The 15325-nt window shown below is 39.4% G+C and overlaps 1 protein-coding gene across 12 annotated transcripts in view; it reads right to left on the reverse strand.

Moving 5' to 3' along the window:
* Positions 1 to 15325, reverse strand: part of ATXN1 (ataxin 1) — a 384336-nt gene that overhangs the window by 227569 nt on the left and 141442 nt on the right. For all 12 annotated transcript variants that reach the window (XM_070244939.1, XM_070244941.1, XM_070244938.1 and 9 more), the window contains one exon: positions 10644 to 10773. The gene's annotated coding sequence lies outside the window, so the exon portion shown is untranslated. The remainder of the gene's footprint in view (positions 1 to 10643; positions 10774 to 15325) is intronic.

The raw sequence follows: 15325 nt of genomic DNA on the forward strand, positions 1-15325 counted from the left end.
CTGAATATTTTGGAGGGAGATACTTTGAAACTCTACAAATACCCTATTTCTGCTTAAAATTTTGCCCATGCATTTCTAGCATCCATCAGTGGAACTTTCCTGTGGCAATTATCACTATGGCTTCTAATGCTGCTTTTCCACTTCTCTTCAGGGTTTTTTGTTTATTCATTGGAATGCTTCTACAAGGAACTTGTCTCTTTTGCCCCATTTATTTATTTATTCAGCTAGTTATTTATATCAGTATGGACTCATGGATATTTATTTTATCCTTTGGGTTACAATCCAATATTTATTTCATTAGTCAAGTTATTCTAACACTCAGCTAGATTTTATACCACTTCAGAGCAGAAAGGACCATGTCATATACTTTTTATATACTGTCCCTCGTGTCTAAGACAATGATAGGCACACAGCAGGTATATGATTGATTGATTGACTGACTGACTCATTCATTCACTTGACAAATTACGTTTAGGGCCTTGTCTTAGGTGCTAGAGTCATAACAAATAAAACAATTCCTTTTGTCAAGTGGTTTACAGCCTACTTAATAGGGACTCACGTATATGTCTACAAGTCCCTGATAAAACTATTTGGATAGTACAGTGATGCTCAAATGGGACTGCAGTAAACTCTACCTGCAGAGAGAGGGGTAGAGTGAGAGGAAGGCGGGAAAGACTTTCTTAAGAAAAACAGTATTCTGTCCCCCTTTTACTCCACTGCTTACTCTACAAAAATAAGTGGGCATATGGGGCTGGCCCGGTAGCACAGTGGTTTAAGTTCGCCCGCTCCACTTCAGTGGCCTGGGGTTTGCTGGTTCGGATCCCAGGTGCGGATCTACACATGGCTTAACAAGCCATGCTGTGGCGGTATCCCACATACAAAGTAGAGGAAGATGGGCACAGATCTTAGCTCAGGGTCAATGTTCCTCAGCAAAAAGAAGAGGATTGGCAGTGGATGTTAGCTCAGGACTAATCTTCCTCAAAAGAAAATAAATAAAAAATACAAATAAGTGGGCATATAAAATCCCTAGAGACAAATACCATCACACCATTAGTAGATACGCCCTGCCTCTTCATCTTCTAAACTAACTCCTAAAATCAAACCTCAAGGACACATGTTTTAGGGAGAGTCAATGTAGTAAACACAGACTCTTTACATAATGACTATGTGCTTTACTGGGAAAATTGCAAACAGCTAAGGTAAAAAAAAAACTGAGAAGTCATTTGTCTTAATCCCGTTTTGAAATCCAGCTTCATAGTTTTTATTCCTTCACAGGGAATAATGAAGAGCGTATAAGAAGCATCATCAATCAAAGATGGACTCCCTAAGTTTCTTTACCCAATTCAATTTTCTTGTACTGCTCCTGCTGCATTTTCCAAACAAAGGTGTTCTTTTCTCCATGTGAAGTTCAGCCCTACCAATGTCCCCAGGAAGAATAAACAAACAATCTGGGCACATTTTCTGCCACAATTTACACTGCAACATTCTTTACCCAAAGCATTTTGAATTCCAAGCGAGCAGAGAGGGATCTAAAATACACTGCCGTATTGCACGAACTGCACACAATAGACAATTTGTATTTTTAGACACTTACTGACACTTAAACCTGTTAATATTTAACTCTTACTATTGTTCTACACATGAATAAGCAAACTCTCTCTTGCACTCACAAAATTACATCATGCACTTTAATTATAACAGTAAATGCTGCCAAAAGGAATTTTACTTTCGCTATTTCTCATCACCCTTGTTTTTTTCTCAGTGAGGAAGATCGGCCCTGAGCTAACATCTGCTGCCAATCTTCCTCTTCTTGCTTGAGGAAGATCGTCCCTGAGCTGACATCCATGCCAATCTTCCTCTATTTTGTACATGGAACGCCACTACAGCATGGCTTGATGTGGGTCTGTGCCTGGGATCTGAACCCGTGAACCCTGGCCGCCGAAGCAGAGTGAGCAAACTTAACCACTACACCACCGGGTCGGCCCCTATTACCCTTTCTAATTAATGTTGACGTATCTTTTCCATGTTAGAGTGTATTCAACAGATGGATATATATGTGTCTGTGGATATCCATACAAATGTACCCATATTCATGAATGCACACACAGATACGCTCATATGCATACAGACTCATCCCCACGTTAGTATCCATTTATAAATATAGCTTGTTCCACTCCCCAGCATGCAAGTGAATACACACAAACAGCATATAATCCAGTTGATTTCCTTTCATTAACTTTTGTAGGAGATTAAGATAAAAAGCTTAAAAAAAAGCCACGTAGACACTTCACGGAGTCTGTGATTAAGAGACAGAAGCTAATGAGACAGATGGGCTGCCACATAAAGGGAAGTCAGCGTGCCAGCCCACACTTTGTAAAGCCGGACTGGGCTTCACCTTTCCATTTCAAGTCTTCATCATTGAGCATCCTTCTTACTATACTCTTGTTCCTAGCCCAGAGACCCCCTCCTATCTCTGCCGAAACCTCCCAAAATGAGGATTATTAAATGAAACAAGACAGTATCCTTTTTCTTTCGTCTGTTATTCAAAGGTTTACTCAGAGGCAATATTTACTACAAAATCCTGTGGTTTATAGCTCAACAGAGAGTGGACAACTCTGTTACAGAGCTCGGTGAAAAATTTTTAGAAAAATCCCTTAAATGTAAAAGAATTTCGGGGCCAGAAAAACGAGGGGCAGAAAAAAGTAATTCATGTATATTTTTACATTTTTACACAATAGATTTTTCCTCTACATGACTGGCCCTCTAAGTCATTCCCACAGGTGTTCACTGTCCCTTACAGTTTCTCCGCAGTATGTATTTACAGAAAGAACAGGCAGGCTTCATGTTCACAAAACAGTTTTTTAATGCATTATCTCACTTGAGCCTCCCAACAACCCTGTTAGACACAATTATCCCTGTTTATAGGTTAAAAACAAAACTCTCAGATTTTAAGTGATTTTCTCTAAGGTCACAAAGCTAACAAGTTGCACAAGTGCAACTCAAAACCAGAATTTCTGACACCAAATCTCTCTTTTTTTTCCATGACATGAATTTTATTTAATTTTCCTTGAATTCATTTTTGGTTCCATTTGATCACAGTAGACTAGATGAGCTCTGCTCATTGCCTGAAGATTTTACGTGCTTCTAAATGAAATTAACCCTTTAATCCCGACATTTCTTTTTAAAGTTCTCTCTTTTCTGGTTAAACTAAAATGTCTGGGCTCCCTTAGCATCTGCTTCCTTTATTCCCTGGAATCTCCTTTTTGAGAAATCTCATGTCCTATTATCTGATTATTTCTATCCATGTTGACAAATCTTTCCTTTGCTTTTTTTTTTTCACTGTTGTTTTGCACATTGCTCAGTATTTTTCAATTTTATCCACTACTACATCCATGTTCATATTCTAATATTATCACAATGGTTACTCCCACTCCAGAAAATCCAAAGAATTCTACATTTTTATTCAACCGCATTTGTCTATCAGGTACATTTCTTGAATTTTCCTTCTCTGTCACTGTTATTACCAAGATCTTTGAATTAAACAGAAGGGTTTTCCGGTCTGCCAGTTCATCCTTTCTGAACCGTTTGAAAGGTGCCTTAACATAACGACTTCTCAGCATAGTGCATTCCGATGTCATAAATACTGAACCATGATATTATCCTACACAGGGGGCAAGGAGAAGGTGGCTCTCAAAAGACGGTTCTATTTGTGTGCCAACACAGCCTGATAATTAGACCACCAGGAAAAGAGAGAGGAAAAAACGATGAGATTACAGCTCAATGAGACGTCAGACAAGCCCCTTCTTTGGCGTGTGTGCAGGAGATCCTTGACTGTGGTCGCCTTAGAGCTTCTGGAGCCAAAGTCCACACTGTCTAAACCATAGAGATAATCAGACTTCGGGGCATACCACCCTCCCTTCTTATTGCTCAACTCTACTTTCCCTGCTGTTTTAATTGGATTATTTTGGAATCTGCTATTTCTGTCTCCCTCCTTTCCCCAAACTGTCATATAAGTACTGCAGCTTGACTATTACACAGCTGCCAAATTTCACTCCAGAGAAGGCTGCATTTCAGTGGCAAGTGAAGTGATGCTCCCTCTGTGCCATTGGAATACTAGCTTAAGGGGCTAAGCATCTGGAAGGGGGTTGCCTTTGTGCAGGAAAGGAGTGTTGTGTTTTGTTTCATCATGATCACTGGAGGAGCAGGTCATTAGCTCCACCTGAGCATGAAGGCGGATACGAACCAAAACACACTCGATGCATAGACTCAAATGCCAGGAGAAAAGACAAACAGTGCTGGGACTTTTCATAGGTTCTTTTCTACAGGGACTTCAAAGCCTTAAAACATCAAGGACGTACGACGATGATCATTTTTAGAAGTGGAAGAGGCCTCAGAGAGTAACCTGCTCATGTGACAGATGTAAAACTTGGAGGTACAGAGTAAGTGAGCAGCTCATTCAAAGCCTTCCTGATCCCTAGACCCACTTGAACTTGGGTTCAGCCACAGATGCACTCAGAGCATCACATCTCTGCCGGTGGGACCAAACACAGCCCCAGCTTCTAAAGCATACGATATCAGCACTAAATTTCTTGCTTGGTTTGGTTTTACTTATTTGTTTTAGACACTCAAGAAAATCTCCAACAGAAAAAAAAAACCAGAGTGTGAAGTAGAGAGGAGACACGACACAGTAGAAGTCATGGCAGCCAATGTTTATGGAGCATCAACTACGTGCCAGGACAGGAAATGGTCTAAAGGTTCATATGTATCTAATCCTCCCAGTGACCTGCTGTGCTCCCTTTACAGAAAAGAAAAATGAGGGGTAGAGAAGAAAGGATATTTCTGAAGACAAAACAGGAGGAACAGAATATAATCACCAAGTCATAGAAACTACCTCCCCCAAATTTACTAAAACACTTAGTGAAAACCTAAATAAATATCAACGATATATTTCTCATTTAATCTAAAGAGATGATCTTTCTAGACACTGCTTGGCATACAGAAGCATGCATCTGCTGTTCTTGCTAACTCAAATAAAAAAGTCTGTTACTCTGAAGTTCTGTATGTTATTTCTCAATCTCATAATGATAATGGTTCTTGCAGTAACTGATGAACAATCAATGACTCACTACTTGAACTCTGGTGAAATGAAAGTCACTAAAGATACTGAGCGGTTCTTAGGTTAGGCGGGAAGGGGACTCAGTGATCTTTATGTTCCCTTCCACTGCTAAACACTACAACACCAAAAGGTATAATGTCTAACATTCTAGAATTTAGAAAACCTATTTAAATGCTTCCTCTTGTTCGATAAACTCTAAAAGAAAAAACAACAGTAATTTGAAAAGTATCACAGAATACTGACACTGACATTTCTACTTGCAGTCACTGCTCACACTTTAAGTAGTACAATTCGCCACCACAAGAGCAGGAACAGTGTATCAGAGGGGAGGAAATCTCTGCAGTATTCTGCTCTAGGGTCCCAACATGGAAAGACAAAATGGTAGGCTTCGCTATCAGCTCTTTCCTAATGTGCTTTACTCTGTCAAATAACAAAATATTCTACCTTGTTTCACAAAAGTTAAAAGAACTGTGAGAATGTTTGCACCCTGACACAGTAAATCACATTATTTATGGCTTTCAAAGAATAAAATGCTTCCACGGAAGTCTGGTAAGTTATTTTAGAAACTCTACTACACTCCAAAGTACTTTTGAGAAGCTATGCCTACATATAAAACACTATATACTCTTGTGCCTTTGTCTCTACAATTTTCCTTTCGCCATGAGAAACATTAAGTGTGCTAAAATAACACCTTCCCGCAAACTGACTATGAATTATGGAGGCTACCTTCAGAGTGAAAGAACTCAGATGGAAAAGAAAAGAACATACTTCTGCTGAAAGATAAGTTTTGAGATCCCTATTTTAAATATTTAATGAATATCAATAGCTTTTCTTAACCATGGAAATGCACAGTGCAAATCCCGGAATGCAGTGTTTGCCTTGGGGGGTGGGGGTGGGTGGAAGGGACAACTAAACTGGGCTTGTCAAAGAAAGGTAAAGTATATAGTAGAGGTTTGAGCCCCAGAAGAAAGCAGTTGACTAGGAGGGGACAAGACAGAGAAAAAAGAGTCCCTCACTGATAGTAAATCCAAAGCCAAAAATATAGTCTTTACCAAACCCACATTCAAGGCCGAAAGCGATAAAAGAAGTCTCTGAGTGGATTTTATTATTTAAGAGACCACTAAAAGCACCCAGGAATGGACGGAGGAAGGTTAAGAAGAACCACAATCCCACAAGCAAGCTGAGTGGAACAGCACCACATACTAAGGGGGTCAAGATGTGACTATTTTGGACCTGGAACTTAAATCTGTATAAAGTTAACCACGCTTGTGCACCAAAGGCGGACTTATTTCTATAATTAATGTCACTCTCTAAGGTGAACGATGGTGGATAAGGTAGGAAAAGGGATACAGTTAGTCAAAGTTAGAGTAAAGTAAACGTGTTCTGGTGAAGCAACCACCCCACTTCCTCCTCTGGGTGGTGCTTGAAAAAAGAAAGTACCACCATACACCATGAGCCATCCGGAAGTCTAACATGTTTACACAGTCATAGAGCAAAATATATGCATTTCACAATTTCTTAAAATATGGATTATCAATAGCAAGCATTATTTAGATTACCTAAATCGAGAGATCAGTAGCTGCACGATTTTTACTGGCCCTGACAATTGTGCATTCAGGCAAAGTTTTACAACTGTCTTCTCTCCATACCTTCTTTGTTTCCCAATCTGATCCCTCTGTCAACAATCCCAACCTCACTGCTAGACCCTGACTATTCTCTGGTTCTTTCTGCCTTATGCCTTCCGGAGCAACAGGTCTTTCTCCATTGATTTCTCCAGTTTCTCCTTCCAGATGCACTCCATGCATTCTTTTAGAATGGTCCAGTTCAGCATGCCTGTTCACCCAAACCAGGTTATAACGCGGTCAACTGCATCTCCCGTAGCCACGTCAACGCCATTAGGGCAGGCCTCATGTCTGTCTTGTTCCCTTGCACACCTCCAATGCTTAGAACTGTACAAGTACATAGTTGCCCCAAAAGAGGTATTTGTTGAAGGAATAAGTGAGTGATGAGTGACTAAGTAAGATTAGAATATAAAGACATTTTCTCAGTTTCTCACCATTCAAAAGTTGTGCTTCACTCTGTCCTGGCACAGTCCTAAGGCACCCCAAAGACCCTACAGGACTCTATGAATCGAATCTGGTCTTGCAGATAGGATTCCTACATGGTTGCCAAAACGGGCTGGATATGGAGCCAATCAAAAGCTGCTGGACCACAGGTCCGAGGCCACAGCCTAGATAAAAGTGGTTAAATATTCTCCCACTTTTCTGCCTCCCTAGAGAAATTCACTCTGGTAAGCCTCTGATAATCAACACATCTGCATCTCTGCACACCAGCCAGCGAATCACAGCAAGAGAAGCGTTTCTTCTCTCTGTTTGAGTCCCTACTGATTCTGTAGTTTAGGAAGAATCTAAGTGCTAACCAAATACCAAATGTTCCATATGGTAGTGCTATTACCATTCTCACTACTGCGACGTACAGCCTTTCTACCTACACTCACGAGGTGCCTCACTGGAGTTTGGCAGAACATTGTGAACTCTTTTCCTGACCTATATACGCTAACACATTTGTTGTTCTCTCTCCCTTTATGAACCTATTAATTTGATTGAAATAACATATGTATGTGTACAAATACAAGTTTTATTTTCTTATTCATCCTCATAATCATTTAGAGAATAATTAATGAGCCATTAAAGTGGAATTCTTAAGCTAAACTGTCTCAAATTAGGAATTCAGATGTTCCTCTTTTACTGAAAAATACAGAGCTGTTCAAATTAGACCCGAAATTTGGGCCAAAACGCATGTGGTGTCTACATACACAGGAGTTGCAGAGTATCCAGTGAAAGGCACTGACTGAAGCCAGACAGGTCGCCTTGTGTTTGTCTCCTTAATGCCAAATAATTCATTCACTCTTTTTCCTTCTACCTATCAACCTTATAATGCAGCTAAAGGGTTGAGGGACCCAAACCCCACGGTTTTCCCTTTTATGTTTATGTAAGATAAAGCATACATTTCCTAAGAGCTGGGGGTCTCTCTTTCTACCTTCTCTTTCATTCGTTTAGTGAGAGGAAGCTTATTTAGTAATGGGGGAAAGAGGTGAGCCTAGCAGGGCAGCTCGCCTATGGAGCTGGCCAGTTAGAGACTCTTTATGTGCAGTTCCAAGAGGTCAGGAAGCTTGCTGGACCCAAGGTACTCGCTGTAGCACAGTAGCCAGGCAGCCTGGGGTTGGGATGAGGCTCTGCTCTCACACTAGGGCTGCTCCAAGAGTCCCGCTGCCAGGTGACACAGACAGCTTGATTTCACAGCTCCGTGATGAATGGGCCTCTGACTTGCTGGCTTTAACCAGGCAGTTTCTCCAGGACTGGGACTGCTCCACAAATTCAAGTTAAAGCCATTAAGAAATATATTTAACTTTGTTTTGGATACCAGAGGAGGAAGAACAGGAGGAAGAAGGGAAAAATAATTTTACAGGATTGGGATTAGACTACAGTCAGTGTCATACTTTGCTTTTTTAAATTTCTATCGTGACCATTTTCTCTTATCATTAAATATTCTTTTCAAATAGGACTATTAATGATTTCAAACATTTCACATTAATTTACTTGCAACAACACTCTAGGAGATGGGTACTGTTATCTAAATTTTACAGACTTAAGACACTGAAACATAAAGTAACTTGCCCAGCGTCACATCTCAAGAAAACAGCAGAGCTGGAATTTGAGTCCAGGCAGTCTGAAGCCTGCAGTCTTATCTACCATCATCTATAGCCTCTGAATCACACGGTGCTCCCATAATTACATTTAATCATGCTCCCAATGTTGGACAGCTATATATAAATGTACATGTATTTATACACACACATATATACACGCATCTTCTTTTTTTCTTTTGAGGAAGATCAGCCCTGAGCTAACACCTGCCAATCCTCCTCGTTTTTTTTTGCTGAGGAAGAATGGCCCTGAGCTAACACCCAGGCCCATCTCCCTCTACTTTATATGTGGGACACCTACCACAGCATGGCTTGATAAGTGGTACATAGGTCCGCACCTGGGATCTGAACCGGCAAACCCCAGGCCGCCAAAGCAGAACACGTGAACTTAACTGCCACACCACCAGGCTGGACCCCACATATTCATAGTTTTTAACGAATGAGCAGTACAACTTCAGACCCATGTTTAATGAGGGCTGTTTATTAAATACCTTTTCATTCTTTTTTTTAAGATTTTATTTTATTTTTATTTTTTATTTTTCCTTCTTCTCCCCAAAGCCCCCCAGTACACAGTTGTATATTCCAGTTGTGGGCCCCTCCACTTGTGGCATGTGGGACGCCACCTCAGCGTGGTCCAACGAGGGGTGCCATGTCTGCACCCAGGATCCGAACCGGCGAAACCCCAGGCTGCCCAAAGTGTAGCACACGAACTTAACCCCTCGGCCACAAGGCCGGCCCCCTTTTTATTCTTTTTAAGGAATGAAAAACTATGTTTTCCCTCGAAAATGTATTCATATCCATTGATCTCATGGCAGTCTAAAAATATGTGGCCAAAAAAGGGAAAAACTTAAATTTCCCTAGGACCTCTTCATGCCCTCTTGATTTAGTATTATTTCTCAAATGTCAAAATCTGGTAAGTTTCAAGCATGCTACTGTCTACAAGAGGAAAGTCCTTCAAAATAGCATGATTTACAGATAAATGCCTTGCCCCTAAAAAAACACATGGAGGCACCAATTTCTCATAATCAATTGACAAAGACTTTTTGTTTTCAAAATTCTCAGCGCTGGAGAAATTATATGGAAGTAGGTACTGTCATACACTGCCTCTGGAAATATAAATTGGTATGACTTTACTGGACACTTGTTTGGCATAGCAAGTACCAAAAATCTTAAAACTCAGAAACTGTTAAATTCAGTAATTTACTGCTAAGGAATTATCCTAAGGAAGCCATAAATAATGGCAATACAGAGTAATAAGAACATTCTTGGTAGCATAAAAGCAAAACAATTAGAAACAACCTAAATGTCCAACTAGAGGGGATCAATTAAATATATTTTAGGACATGTATTCCATGGTATACTATATAATCATTAAAAATTATGCTGTGAAAAAATATTTGTTGCTATGAAAAGATGTTCATTATTACATTATTAGGAGGAACAAAAAGGTTAGATGATAGTATATATTATATTGTTCCCTACTACCATCTGATGGTGGTCTCTCTCGCTGAATTTATGAACATTATCCTCAGAATTATCCCTTTTTATCAATGCTTTGTCATCCATACTAATCAGTGATCTCAAAATAAACAAAAGTTATTTTCTTTCCCACAAAAAAAGCAAAGCTTTCATTTTTATAAAAGAAACAAAAAGAATTAATAGATGGAGAATATGTGAATATACAGACGGATGTATGCATGCTTATGTTGTGTGTTTGTGTTGTGTGTGTGGGAATACATGTGTAAACAACCCCATCACTATCTTGGGGACTTTATAATTAAATGATAGTTATTTTTGGTTAAAAATTTTGGAGATATTTACCTGTACCATGTGCTTTCATCACAATGGAGAAACAGAAGCAGTCAGTTCCTTCCCAGCAGATCTTTTCGACACAGATTTTGCTTGAGTAGAAAGGGTAGCAGTAGAGAAACTCACTGTAAAATGCCTAGACCTGTAATTATAAAAAACAATATTACCACTGAGTTAGGCAGCTTTCTGTGGCCTTCACTCACATTAGCTGAAGGCAAAGAAAAGAGAAACATATTTGCATAATCTCTTTCTCTCTCCCTTTCTCACACGCATGCACAGTTCTTAAAAGAGATTGTCAAAAACTCAGTAAGCAGACACATAGCCAGTACTCCTCCCCAGGGATGAGAGGTTCTGGCCATGGGTTGCTTCCCATCACATCTCTTGACCTTAGCGACATCCCCAGCCTTATGATCCTCTTCTTTTCCCTCCTTCCCTGCCTAAGGATTCCAAAACTTCAGAGAAATAAAAAAATAAAAAATAGTTCTTCTCTAGAAAATGTCAGGGACATTACTGAATTTGATGCTCTCTAAGATTCCTTCTGGTTACAAAGTTAAACAAATTCACTACACATATTTACCGTAACAGCCTGCCTTTCACTTTCGCAACCATACGTGTCTCTCTATTGAGGACTCAGGTAAAGCATGCTATCAAGGTTATCCGAAGTCATCATTAACATTTTCTGAACACTTACCATGCTCCTGGCCTGTGCTAAATCTTTACCCACCTTACCCCACTCCACTGCACCCTTCAAGGCAGCCAGTAATCGTTGTTATCTCTCTTATTGACAAGAAAACTGAGAGTTCCTAGAGCTAGTAGATATTCAAGCCAGTATTTAAACCAATATCATTCATGGAGGCCGTGATTATAATTTCAGTATGATACCATCTCTCTAAAATTGATCTTTTTATCAACACTCCTGTACTTATTACAAAAACGTTAAATATCAAATCAACATCATTTTTCCCCAGAGTTGATATGTCACCTAAGTCTTAGCATTACTAATTCTTTTTGGATTTGACTGTCCTTTGATTTTAGTCCCCAATCTAAATTGAAATCAACATGCTCATATTTCAAATGAGAGTAAATTTATAGTTATTTCAGCAAATTAAAAACGTCAACTAAGCCCAAATCCAGATGCCAAAACACTGAGGAAAAATCTAAAATCCAAGTCCTACCTAAACGGTTAAATAAAAAACATCAGATAATAAAATCAAGAGCCATATGTGAATCCCTAATTTAAGATACAGAAATAAAGAGAGGAATGTCTATACATTGTAATATGTCTATGTTGTAAAAAAATACTTAAACATTTTTACCTATTTACAAATTCCACAAACTATAGGTCTTAGAATCACTGTAACACAACATAGATATAAGCATGTCAAGAAACCAACAACATTCTTTACAGGTCACATCATAATTACCCCCTTTGTACACATGCATTTATGTAGGTATTCACCTACATTACTCTGGTTATGCTCTGCACCTCTGAACATGCCAGTCTCTCTGATTAGCATATCTTTCCCCTTCTTGCCAAGTAGAAAACGCCTACTCTTTCTTCAAGGCCAACTTTGACCCTCAATCCTTATGACGTCTTCCCTCCCTCTCATCTGACGTTTTCCGGAAATCCAAGCAGAGTGGATTTGGCCCACTCCTCCATTTCCCTAGCTCAGCAATGGCACAAACATCATCTTGACACCCTCCTCTCCCAAATGATGCCCCATATGCCACCATCTAGTGGTGGAATCTACCACCAGCACACCAACTCTACTTTTCCCCCGCATCACCACCTCTGCTCTAGGCCGCCCACCATCACCACTCTGGACTATTACATTAGTCCCCCACAGCCCACTCTCCTACCGCCCATCCTCAGCTCCTGCTTAAACCACTGCAATGGCTTTCCACTGAGCTTAGATTCCTAACATGGCCCCAGAGCCCAGGATGGTCCAGTTCTTGTGTTCTTTTCCAGCCTGCACTCCAGCTCTTCTGGCTTACTTTTAATCCTCAAAAGCGTCTTGCTTTCCTAGGCCTTAAGCCCTTTGCACATGATCTCTTTGCTAAGACTTCTCCCCAAATCACCACCATCTTCACCAAATGGCCTTCAATTCTTTTCTCCTTTGGCTCTCAGCTCAGTCCTCTTCTGGAGAGAGAGCCTTTCCTGACCTCTTTGGCCAGGTCACCACCTCCCCCTGCAAGCTTCTTAGAATCACTCTCCCTGGTGACACTGATCACCTTTGTAGTTTACATTTTTTTTGTTAGTTTCATTGATTAATGCTTGTTTCCCCTACTAATTAGTAAGCTCCAGGAAGACAGAACTGTGTACGCTCTTGCCCACCCACCCTCTTATCTTCAGTATTCAACACAATGCTTGATATGTTACAGGTAGTCAATAAAAATCTGCTGAATGAACAAATGAGAAAAGGAAGAGGGGTGGGAGGACATCGCTTATCAAAACTTAATTAGCATTTGTTGAGATGCTTTACTGATGGCTTTTCAGCACGCAGAGCATAAGGTCTGCAATCCTTTGACCAGCATGCGAGGCTCCGTGTGACGTGAGCCCAGCCAGCTGTGTCACTCCTCCTGCTGCACTTGACACTCAGCACCTCTGGATTCCTGTAGCTCCCTGACCAACCTGCCTTGTTCCTGCTCATCTCTACGCCCTGGTCTATTCTGCTCCCTTTGCACATCGCCTTCTCAAACTCAAACTGATTCTTCAAGTCCCAGGGCTGGGGCTGCTATTCTGTGAAGCCCTCTCTCATATTTCCTGGGAAGCTGAGGCTCTCTTTCCCCATTTTCCTACAACACCCTGTACCTATCTCCATTAAAGCAATTATCATATTTGCCTGTACTTGGTCTTAAGCAAATGCATCTCTCCTAATACATCGTAAGTCCCTTAAGGCAAAGAAAGGGTGCTGCCTCATCACACTAAGCCCAGAGCTTAGCACAGCAGCCTGGCACATAAATAGTCAATATAAATATTTGTTGAATGAAGAAATGTACATACACACACACATATATACATTAAGTATCTATCATACATACATATATATTTCATATGTACAAAGCTCTAGAAGTGAGCATTTAAAATATATTAATATAGTATATTTTAATTATTATTACACGTTGTGAGGCATGATGGTTATAAATTCATCTGTAAAATGGGCATGACAGCATCTATCTCATAGGGTAGTTGAGAAAATTAAATAAGCTATGTAAGTAAAATGTTTAGCACAGAGCTCAGCATACTGGAAGCACCCTATAAATATTCATCATATAATCATGATCACTACCAACATTATCGTTAGGGCAACCAAACTGAATTTATAATTCATGCTTCAAATTCAACAGTTTTATTTGCCAACATTTTTTCCTATTAAAACATTAATTAACTTTAGCATCTCTGTAAGGCCATAAAAACGGCTAGAGAGGCACTTAGCAAACTAAGGATTAAAAAAAAGAGTCTTATTCTCTACAGCTGAAGGACAAATTATTGTCCTGTAGTCATCTGCCACCTATGTACAGAGGTACAAAAGCATCAACAGAAAAGAAGTATTTCTGTACAAAAATTATCTATAAAATCTAAATGACAGAAACAACAAATATTATCATTCAAGTGCTATAAACATTTAGCTGAAATAATTAGAAATGCTTACTGTAAATTATTTCTTTTGCTAAAAAACAGAGATACATATTCATCCATTTCTTTTCATTACTGGACGGAGTAATATGACTTTATAAATAAATATTATGTATTTGTCTAATGAATATGCCAGTAAATGTTTGAATTAATAGCAAACACTTTTCATACATTGTCTATTAGATGCTATTCTGATTTAGAATTGCTGAAACTTAATGAAATAGACTATGCAAAGAGGAAAAAGGAGGCAGACAATTTTGCAACAGTTTTTTGGGAAAGAATAACGTTAAGAACGAATTGTTTACAAATGCTGTCAGTACTTAGTTGAGCAGAATGAACTGGTAAAGATTATTCGACAAAGCAAACTTAGTGGTTTGTCCTACTTTGCTCTTTCTCTTGCATATTGGCCAAATTCAACTAATGACTACTATTTTATATACTGCGTGCTACTGAAATATAAGATACTATCATTATTGCATTTTGAGATTTCTATTCTCAAGCCATCTTTCTCTCTGTGATAAATGGTAAAACCCAAAGCAAGTCAGATTCCTAATTGTGCTTAACCATTTTCTGAGAAGTATTAGAGTTAGAGAGGGGAAATATCATAAAAATGCTAACTTCTTAACTTCTGATTGCTGTAGCACTAGTAAACTACTTTTAAACGGAATTATAATTCTATTAATTGCCACAACTATTGACCAGTTTAGCATAATGCAAACATACCATTCTCTGCACCATCATTAAGGTGGGAAGGTAGAGCAAACAAATTTAGCAAAAAAAAAAGTCTTAATTCACTCAGATAATTTTTATAAATTATCAGTTGAAAACACCCTTCTTACTTATTCAAACGTTACTCTTCTTTTAAGATTCAGCTCAGATGTCACTTCCTCTGTGACATGCTGCCACATATATTGTATTTGTCCTGCGGTGTGATGATCTGTTAGCCTCTCTTGACTGGGAGCTCCTGAGCGTCAATGACCAGGTCTGTGCATTCTTCCTAACAACCTACTCAGTTCTTTGCACATAAAATATCACCAGTAAATCCTGGTGCACGTGG

The sequence above is a fragment of the Equus caballus genome, chromosome 20, assembly GCF_041296265.1.
Source record: "Equus caballus isolate H_3958 breed thoroughbred chromosome 20, TB-T2T, whole genome shotgun sequence".
NCBI classification, from domain to species: Eukaryota; Metazoa; Chordata; class Mammalia; order Perissodactyla; family Equidae; genus Equus; species Equus caballus.